Below are 8,997 nucleotides of genomic sequence, written 5' to 3'. Positions count from 1 at the left end.
GGTAGGCTTCTTTGAGTAAGGCTGAAAGCTGTTTTTCATAAGGGTAGAGCCACATGTGGTGGATTTTTCTGCCACCGATCAGATTTTGTCCTGCTGCATTAATAAGGGTGGAATCTGCGTCGATAGGGGTGGAATCTGCGTCGATAGGGGTGGAATCTGCGTCGATAGGGGTGGAATCTGCGTCGATAGGGGTGGAATCTGCGTCGATAGGGGTGGAATCTGCGTCGATAGGGGTGCAATTTGCGTCGATAGGGGTGCAATTTGCGTCGATAGGGGTGCAATCTGCGTCGATAGGGGTGCAATCTGCGTCGATAGGGGTGCAATCTGCGTCGATAGGGGTGCAATCTGCATCGATAGGGGTGCAATCTGCGTCGATAGGGGTGCAATCTGCTGTGAAAATTAACAACAGTAATTACTTTGCTGCAGATTTATAAACCCACAGCGCAGATCAGTTTCTGGGTGGAAACATTTTGGATCGTGTGGATGAGATTTGTTAAATACTTTAATCCTGTGGATTTTACCTGCTCAAATCCACAGGTAAAATCTGCAGCATTTCTGTCTGGTGTGGACTTGGCTGTTAATGTCTTCCAAGGAACCCCTGAGCAGCCTCAAGATACCCCAAATTGGGGCACGGCTCCTTTTGTGCACAAGTTTTCATTTAGATACAAGACCACCAAACAATACAGCCAAAATTAAAGTAATACCTCTGCAGCAGAACGGGTAATAGATATGTTTGCTTAGCTCCATGGACTGAATGAATCATTTAGTTCTGCCCAAGCAGCATGCATATTTAACATTCCGCAACTACCTGATTTTTAGAGAAACCTCTGAGAGACATAGAAGAATGACGGCAGAAAAAGACCACATGGTCCATCTAGTCCACCGATATTATCTATTTGTGTCTTGGGACAGATATATGCTTATCCCAGGCATGATTACGTCCACTTACTGCTCAAAGCTTCTTCCAAACTTCTACTACTCTTTTAATACAATAATATTTTCTGACAATTCTGATCTCGCCCCCCCCCCCCTTATTAAAACAATTCCCTCCTGAACCCTGTTTTACCTGTTAAAGGGGTTTTCCGGTCATAATTATTTTGTATTAACTGTCTTCAGCCTGCCCCCGTTTTAGTTGGTTAAATTGGGGCATCTAAGCCCCGCCTATGGAAATGGTCAACGCAACATGGTAACGCCCACTTATGGGTGGTTTTTGCATTAACACCGCCCATTTTCAGCCAGGGAAAGCCCAAATTTGCTGCTAATGTCTCTGAAAATCAGGGAGGTTTTTCAGGGCTGTTTACATCTGGCTGGCCATGGTCACATGCTCCGCTCTAGCCAATGAACGGCTTCAGCGGTGTTGTGCTGCTTGTGGCCACATCACCGCTGAAACTGGTCATTGGCAGGAACGACGCATGTGACCATGGCCAGCAAGAAGTAAATGGCACAGGGACCGGTAGAGCAGAGGCAGCATGGAGGACCGGAGTGGCATGTAGCAGGTAGGTATAAATCTTCGGTTTCGGGGGCAGGCACTTGATAAAAAAAAAATATTATTACTGGAAAACCCTTTTAACCCCTTAAGGACACATGACGTACCGGTACGGCATGTTTCCCGAGTCCTTAAGGACACATGACGTACCGGTACGTCATGGCTTTAAATAGCGATGCCGGCGCCGCGGGGGTTAATCAGAACGGGATGCCGGCTGAAATCATTCAGCCGGCATCCTGTAACAATGCAGGGGGGGGGTCATCGACGATCGCAGAAAACCGCAGGTCAATTCAGACCTGCGGTTTTCTGCGTTTCCGGTCCATTCGGGTGTCCTGTGACCCGATGAACCGGAAAAAGACTGCGATCGGTGGCGTAATTTTACACCACCAATCGCAGTCCGAGGATTTGCAGAGGCGGAGCTGGCCCTGGTGCTGAACGCCGCTGTCCAGGGTGCTGATTGGTGCAGGGGAGAGAGGCGCGAGATTCAAACTTCCTGCGCTCCTCTCTCCCCTCCTCTTCCTGTTCTGCACGAGCACCCGGCAGCATCGTCCAGCACCAGCTCCTGTGTCCCCCTAATCGCCATCCATCACCCTCCTGCACCCATCGCCACCCAGGTAGGTTAGGGTCAGTGAGGGAGAGGCACCTTTAGGCAGGGATAGAAGGGAAAAGTTATAAAAAAAAATAAATCACATTTATTCCAAACTTTTTTTTTTCAGCTACCAGACCCCAGACCCCCCTGCCACTTGCCCCCCCCCCGCATCCCCCCCACCACCAGCCCCCCCCTCACCACCAGCCCCCCCCTCACCACCAGACCCCCCCCCCCCCCACCAGACCCCCCCACCACCACTTTTTTTTTTTCTGCGTGCGCTGACTGGCCGGCACTTTTTAGCGTCCGTCCACTGTTAGCGCATCGCCCGCCCCACCGCCCCACCACCCCACCGACCGCTGATCAGCGTTGAACACTTGCCCATTTTTTTTGCCTGGACTTTTAGTACGTGAACACCCGTGCCCCCACACACACGCACATAGAATAAAGGTTTACACGCACGCACATACACACGCACACACACACACCCATGGCCCGCCGGGTGTTCTCGGCCGAGGAGGCATATGCCCAGATTGCCTCCGACTCTGAGAGCCCCAGTGAGGATGAGGATGACCCCACGTTCCTTTTGTCATCCGCATCCTCCTCATCATCATCGGATGACGATGAGCCACCAAGGCAGCGGAGACGCCGCCAGGCGGAGCCAGGGGCCACACATGCTAGGGATCCTGTGGCCCACCCTAGTACGAGCCGCCCTGGGGTTCGTACTGGTTTCCCGGCCCACCAAATAAGTTCACCGGAGCCCCCTGCCGATGAACTTAGCTGGTGTCCCCCAGTGGACTTTGAGCCTGAGATTCCGGATTTCGCTGGCAATCCTGGAATCCAGATTCCCACAGTGGGGTTTACTGAAATAGACTTTTTTAGTTTTTTTTTCAGTAACCCACTGGTGAATCTGATGGTGGAGCAGACGAATCTGTACGCCCAACAGTTCGTCGCTCAAAACCCGGGCTCATTTTTGGCTAGACCCGGTGGCTGGACGCCGGTCAGTGCAGCCGAGATGAGGACATTTTGGGGCCTCGTGCTGCATATGGGTCTAGTGCAAAAACCCAGTGTCAGGCTGTACTGGAGTGGGGACGTCCTATACCAGACCCCACTGTACAGTACGGCCATGACACGCTCCCGGTTTGAGGCCATCCGGAAATGTCTGCATTATTCCGATAATGCAGCATGTCCCCCCCGAAGTGATCCTGCCTATGACCGGCTGTACAAGATACGGCCGGTCATCGATCACTTTGGGGCCACATTTCAGCAGGCCTACGTACCTGGAAGGGAGGTCGCGGTTGATGAGTCTCTCGTTGCGTTCAAGGGGAGACTCAGTTTCCGCCAATACATTCCCACAAAGCGGGCGAGGTATGGCGTGAAGCTATACAAAATTTGTGAGAGTACCTCAGGGTACACTTACAAATTTCGTGTGTACGAGGGGCAAGATTCCCGGATTCAACCACCAGAATGTCCCCCCACTCTGGGTGTTACCGGGAAACTCGTGTGGGACCTTATGTACCCACTGCTGGATAAGGGTTACCACTTGTACGTGGACAACTTTTATACCAGCATTCCCTTGTTCAGGTCCCTTGCCGCCAGATCCACGTTCGCTTGTGGGACCGTGCGGAAAAATCAACGCGGCCTCCCTGCCCACCCCCTCCAGGTACCTATCCCCAGGGGTGAGACCCGTGCACTTACCAGTGGAAACCTGTTGCTGGTCAGGTATAAGGACAAGAGGGATGTCCTTATGCTGTCCACAATCCACGGTAACAGCACCACCCCAGTCTCTGTGCGAGGTACCACGGCAACGGTCCTCAAGCCCGATTGTATCGTCGCCTACAATCGGTATATGGGAGGAGTTGATCTCTCTGATCAAGTCCTCAAGCCATATAACGCCATGCGCAAAACCCGGGCATGGTACAAAAAAGTTGCGGTCTACATGGTGCAGGTTGCCTTGTACAACTCTTTTGTACTATCCCGAAGCGCTGGCAGCACAGGGACATTCCTCCAATTCTATGAGGCAGTCCTCAAAGACCTGATCTTTTCGGACCGGGAAAGAGCAGGCCGGAGTACCTCGGGAACTGGAGGCGCCCGGATCGTCCCTGGCCAACACTTTCCAGGTGTGGTCCCCCATACTGGAAAGAAGGGACGAACCCAAAAAAGATGCAGAGTGTGTCACAAGAGGGGGATACGGAAGGACACCACTACTCAGTGTGACACTTGCCCCGATCATCCGGGCCTCTGCATTATCGATTGCTTCAGGGAGTATCACACTTCCATGGAGTACTAAATTTTTATAATCTCCAACAGTCCCCTAGAGAACATAAAACACTATGGCTCTCAGACTTTGGAGACACAGAAACAATTTTTTTTCCCCAAAAAAATATTAGTTTTAGTGCAGGCATCCTCAAACTGCGGCCCTCCAGATGTTGTAAAACTATAACTCCCAGCATGCCCAGACAACCTACAGCCATCAGCAGGGCATGGTGGGAATTGTAGTTTTACAACATCTGGAGGGCCGCAGTTTTAGGATGCCTGCTTAGTGTCTCCAAAGTCTGAGAGCCATACATATTGGGCATCGTCGCGTGCGTAAAAGTCGTCGCTATAAAAATAACATTTGACCAAACCCCTCGGATGAACGGTGTTAAAAATATAAAATAAAAACGGTGCCAAAACACCCATTTTTGGGCAAAATTTCCATTTGAATCCTTTTTTTCCAGTAATAAAGCAAGGGTTAACAGCCAAAAAAAACTCAATATTTATGGCCCTGATTCTGTAGTTTGCAGAAACACCCCATATGTGGTCGTAAATGGCTATATAGCCGCACGGCAGGGCATAGAACGAAGGGAACTCCATATGGTTTCTGGAAGGCAGATTTTGATGGACAGTTTTTTTTTTTGACACCATGTCCCATTAGAAGCCCCCCTGATGTAGCCTAGACTAGAAACTCCAAAAAAGTGACCCCATCTAAGAAACTACACCCCTCAAGGTATTCAAAAGTTACTTTATAAACTTTGTTAACCCTTTAGGTGTTCCACAAAACTAAATAGCAAATGTAGAAAAATTTTAGAATTTAATTTTTTTGTTACCTTGCCTCAAAAAAGTGTAATATAGAGCAACCAAAAATCATATTTACCCCTAAAATAGTACCAAATCAACAACCACCTTATCCCGTAGTTTCCTAGATGGGGTCACTTTTATGGAGTTTCTACTCTAGGGGTGCATCAGGGGGCTTGAAAGGGTACATGGTGTAAATAAACCAGTCCAGCAAAATCTGCCTTCCAAAAACCGTATGGCGTTCCCCTTCTTCTATGTCCTGCCGTTTAGCCAAATAGTAGTTTACGACCACATTTGGGGTGTTTCTGCAAACTACAGAATCAGGGCAACCCATTTTGAGTTTTGTTTGGCTGTTAACCCATTTTTTTCAGTAATAAAGTAAGGGTTAAAATGGAAAATTTTCCAAAAAATAGAAATTTCTAAATTGTTTCTCCATCTGCCATTAACTCTTGTGGAACACCTAAAGGGTTAACAAAGTTTGTAAACCCAGTTTTGAATACCTTGAGGGGTGTACTTTCTTAGATGGAGTCACTTTTTTGAAATTTCTATTCTAGGGGTGCAACAGGGGGCTTCAAATGGGACATGGTATAAACAAAACCAGTCCTGCAAAATCTGCCTTCCAAAACCCATATGGCGTTCCCCTCTTTCTACGTGCTCCCGTTTGGCCAAACAGTAGTTTACGACCACATATGGGGTGTTTTTGCAAACTACAGAATCAGGGCAACCCATATTGAGTTTTGTTTGGCTGTTAACCCTTACTTTATTGCTGGAAAAAATGGGTTAAAATGGAAAATTTTCCAAAAAATAGAAATTTCTAAATTGTTTCTCCATCTGCCATTAACTCTTGTGGAACACCTAAAGGGTTAACAAAGTTTGTAAACCCAGTTTTGAATACCTTGAGGGGTGTACTTTCTTAGATGGAGTCACTTTTTTGAAATTTTTATTCTAGGGGTACAACAGGGGGCTTCAAATGGGACATGGTATAAACAAAACCAGTCCTGCAAAATCTGCCTTCCAAAACCCATATGGTGTTCCCCTCCTTCTATGTCCTCCCGTTCGGCCAAACAGTAGTTTACGACCACATATGGGGTGTTTTTGCAAACTACAGAATCAGGGCAACCCATTTTGAGTTTTGTTTGGCAGTTAACCCTTGTTTTACTCCTGGAAAAAATTGATTATATTGGAAAATTTTCCCAAAAATAGAAATTTCTAAATTGTTTCTCCATCTGCCAATAACTCTTGTGGAACACCTAAAGGGTTAACAAAGTTTGTAAACCCAGTTTTGAATACCTTGAGGGGTGTACTTTCTTGGATGGAGTCACTTTTTTGAAATTTCTATTCTAGGGGTGCAACAGTGGGCTTCAAATGGGACATGGTATAAACAAAACCAGTCCTGCCAAATCTGCCTTCCAAAACCCATATGGTGTTCCCCTCCTTCTATGTCCTCCCGTTCGGCCAAACAGTAGTTTACGACCACATATGGGGTGTTTTTGCAAACTACAGAATCAGGGCAACCCATTTTGAGTTTTGTTTGGCAGTTAACCCTTGTTTTACTCCTGGAAAAAATTGATTATATTGGAAAATTTTCCAAAAAATAGAAATTTCTAAATTGTTTCTCCATCTGCCAATAACTCTTGTGGAACACCTAAAGGGTTAACAAAGTTTGTAAACCCAGTTTTGAATACCTTGAGGGGTGTACTTTCTTAACTGGAGTCACTTTTTTGAAATTTCTATTCTAGGGGTGCAACAGGGGGCTTCAAATGGGACATGGTATAAACAAAACCAGTCCTGCCAAATCTGCCTTCCAAAACCCATATGGTGTTCCCCTCCTATGTCCTCCCGTTCGGCCAAACAGTAGTTTACGACCACATATGGGGTGTTTATGCAAACTACAGAATCAGGGCAACCCATTTTGAGTTTTGTTTGGCAGTTAACCCTTGTTTTTTTCCAGGAAAAAATTGATTATATTGGAAAATTTTCCAAAAAATCTAAATTCTAAAAATGTATGTCCATTTGCCATGAAGTGTTGTGGAAGACCTAAAGGGTTAACAAAGTTTGTAAAAACAGTTTTGAATACCTTGAGGGGTGTAGTTTCTAGAATGGGGTCATTTTTGGGTGGTTTCTATTATGTAAGCCTCACAAAGTGACTTCAAACCTGAACTGGTCCATAAAAAGTGGGATTTTGAAGATTTCCGAAAATTTCAAAATTTGCTTCTAAACTTCTAAGCCTTGTAACATCCCCAAAAAATAAAATATCATTCCCAAAATGCTACAAACATGAAGTAGACATATGGGGAATGTAAAGTCATCACAATTTTTGGGGGTATTACTATGTATTACAGAAGTAGAGAAACTGAAACTTTGAAATTTGGAAATTTTTCAAAATTTTTGGTAAATATGGTATTTTTTTATGCAAAAAAATTAACTTTTTTGACCCAATTTTAGCAGTGTCATGAAGTACAATATGCGATGAAAAAACAATCTCAGAACGGCCTGGGTAAGTCAAAGCGTTTTAAAGTTATCAGCACTTAAAGTGACAGTGGTCAGATTTGCAAAAAATGGCCTGGTCCTTAAGGTGAAATAGGGCTGTGTCCTTAAGGGGTTAAAGGGGTTGTGCCATCACGGACATTGGGGTCATATTGCTATCCTTAGAACAGAGCCCGCAAAGTGCAGTGTATGTGCGTCCGTCCTCCATTAATTTCTATGTAACTGCACTGGCTCCAAACCAAGGAATGGAGTAGTGGCCACTCTTGCACGATGTGCTTCCCACTCATTTCAATGGGGCTTCTGAAAATGCACGCCGCTCGGCTACTTTCGGCAGTCCCATAGAAATGCATCCATAAGCTTCAAATTCACCCAATTGTCCTCTGGGCTGGTATACATCAATATACCTTTTTTGCTATACAGTGCAGCAGACCATGCTAGTCCACACATAGGCATCCAGTAAAAAACATAAATTTTTGAAGAATGGGAGCCTATGGGTGATGGGTGATGGATGCCACTGCAAGCCTAGACAATGGCATCTGTGGGAGGTCTAGGTCACAAAATCCCGATACCCCTGACAGATGCTGCACAGGATTCTCTCCCTAACACAAGGTAAGGCTTCCTTGTAGCAGCCGCAAGGTACAGTATTAGTGTGCCGAGAACTTTGCGCCAAATCACTGTGCCTTCAGGTAAAGCAATCTTCTTGCCCAGATTCCATTGCAATTCAAGGCAAACTGCTGTGGTTTTGCAGAGCGGTTCCTGGTCGTACCATAGACAGCTGCTCCTTGGCTGCTACAGGGATCAGCTTTTTTTTTTTGTGGACAAATCATTGCTACCATATTTATTAGCAATTACTTACATAGTATCATCATAGCAAAAATGCGCTCACTCACATTGGTCTGGGTCCCTGGGATTGGATTTTCCTACTATAAAAACACAGAAATATTAGTGCACACTCATAGAAAACTATGGCAGGGAATTTATCAAGCCCTGTAATCCACAATTCTTGCAGTTGCAATTAGGGGGTTTACAACTTTTTCTTTTTTGGGGGGGGGGGGGGGGGGGGCGGGTCACTTTTGCAAAAACATTATGACTTTGAGCTCTGCCCCTTTCAGCGCCACCTGCAGATTTGGAGTGAAAATGTGGTCATTTATAAAGTGCAACTTTGCAAATCCACTTACAAAGTTAGATTGCTGTGCTCACCTGGCTATTTAAATCCAAGGGAGGCACGGATAGACGTCAGGAACCGGACGCTAACATGTAGCAAAAATCTAACAGGAAAAATCCAGCTTCCCAGGAATAAAATAATCTTTAATGAAAAAATGCCTTAAAAACCGACATACAATACACATAGTCTACACATTTTGGATCGCTAAGTATGGCT

Source organism: Bufo gargarizans, chromosome 11, assembly GCF_014858855.1.
Source record: "Bufo gargarizans isolate SCDJY-AF-19 chromosome 11, ASM1485885v1, whole genome shotgun sequence".
Taxonomy (NCBI): Eukaryota; Metazoa; Chordata; class Amphibia; order Anura; family Bufonidae; genus Bufo; species Bufo gargarizans.
This window is presented reverse-complemented; position numbering follows the sequence as displayed.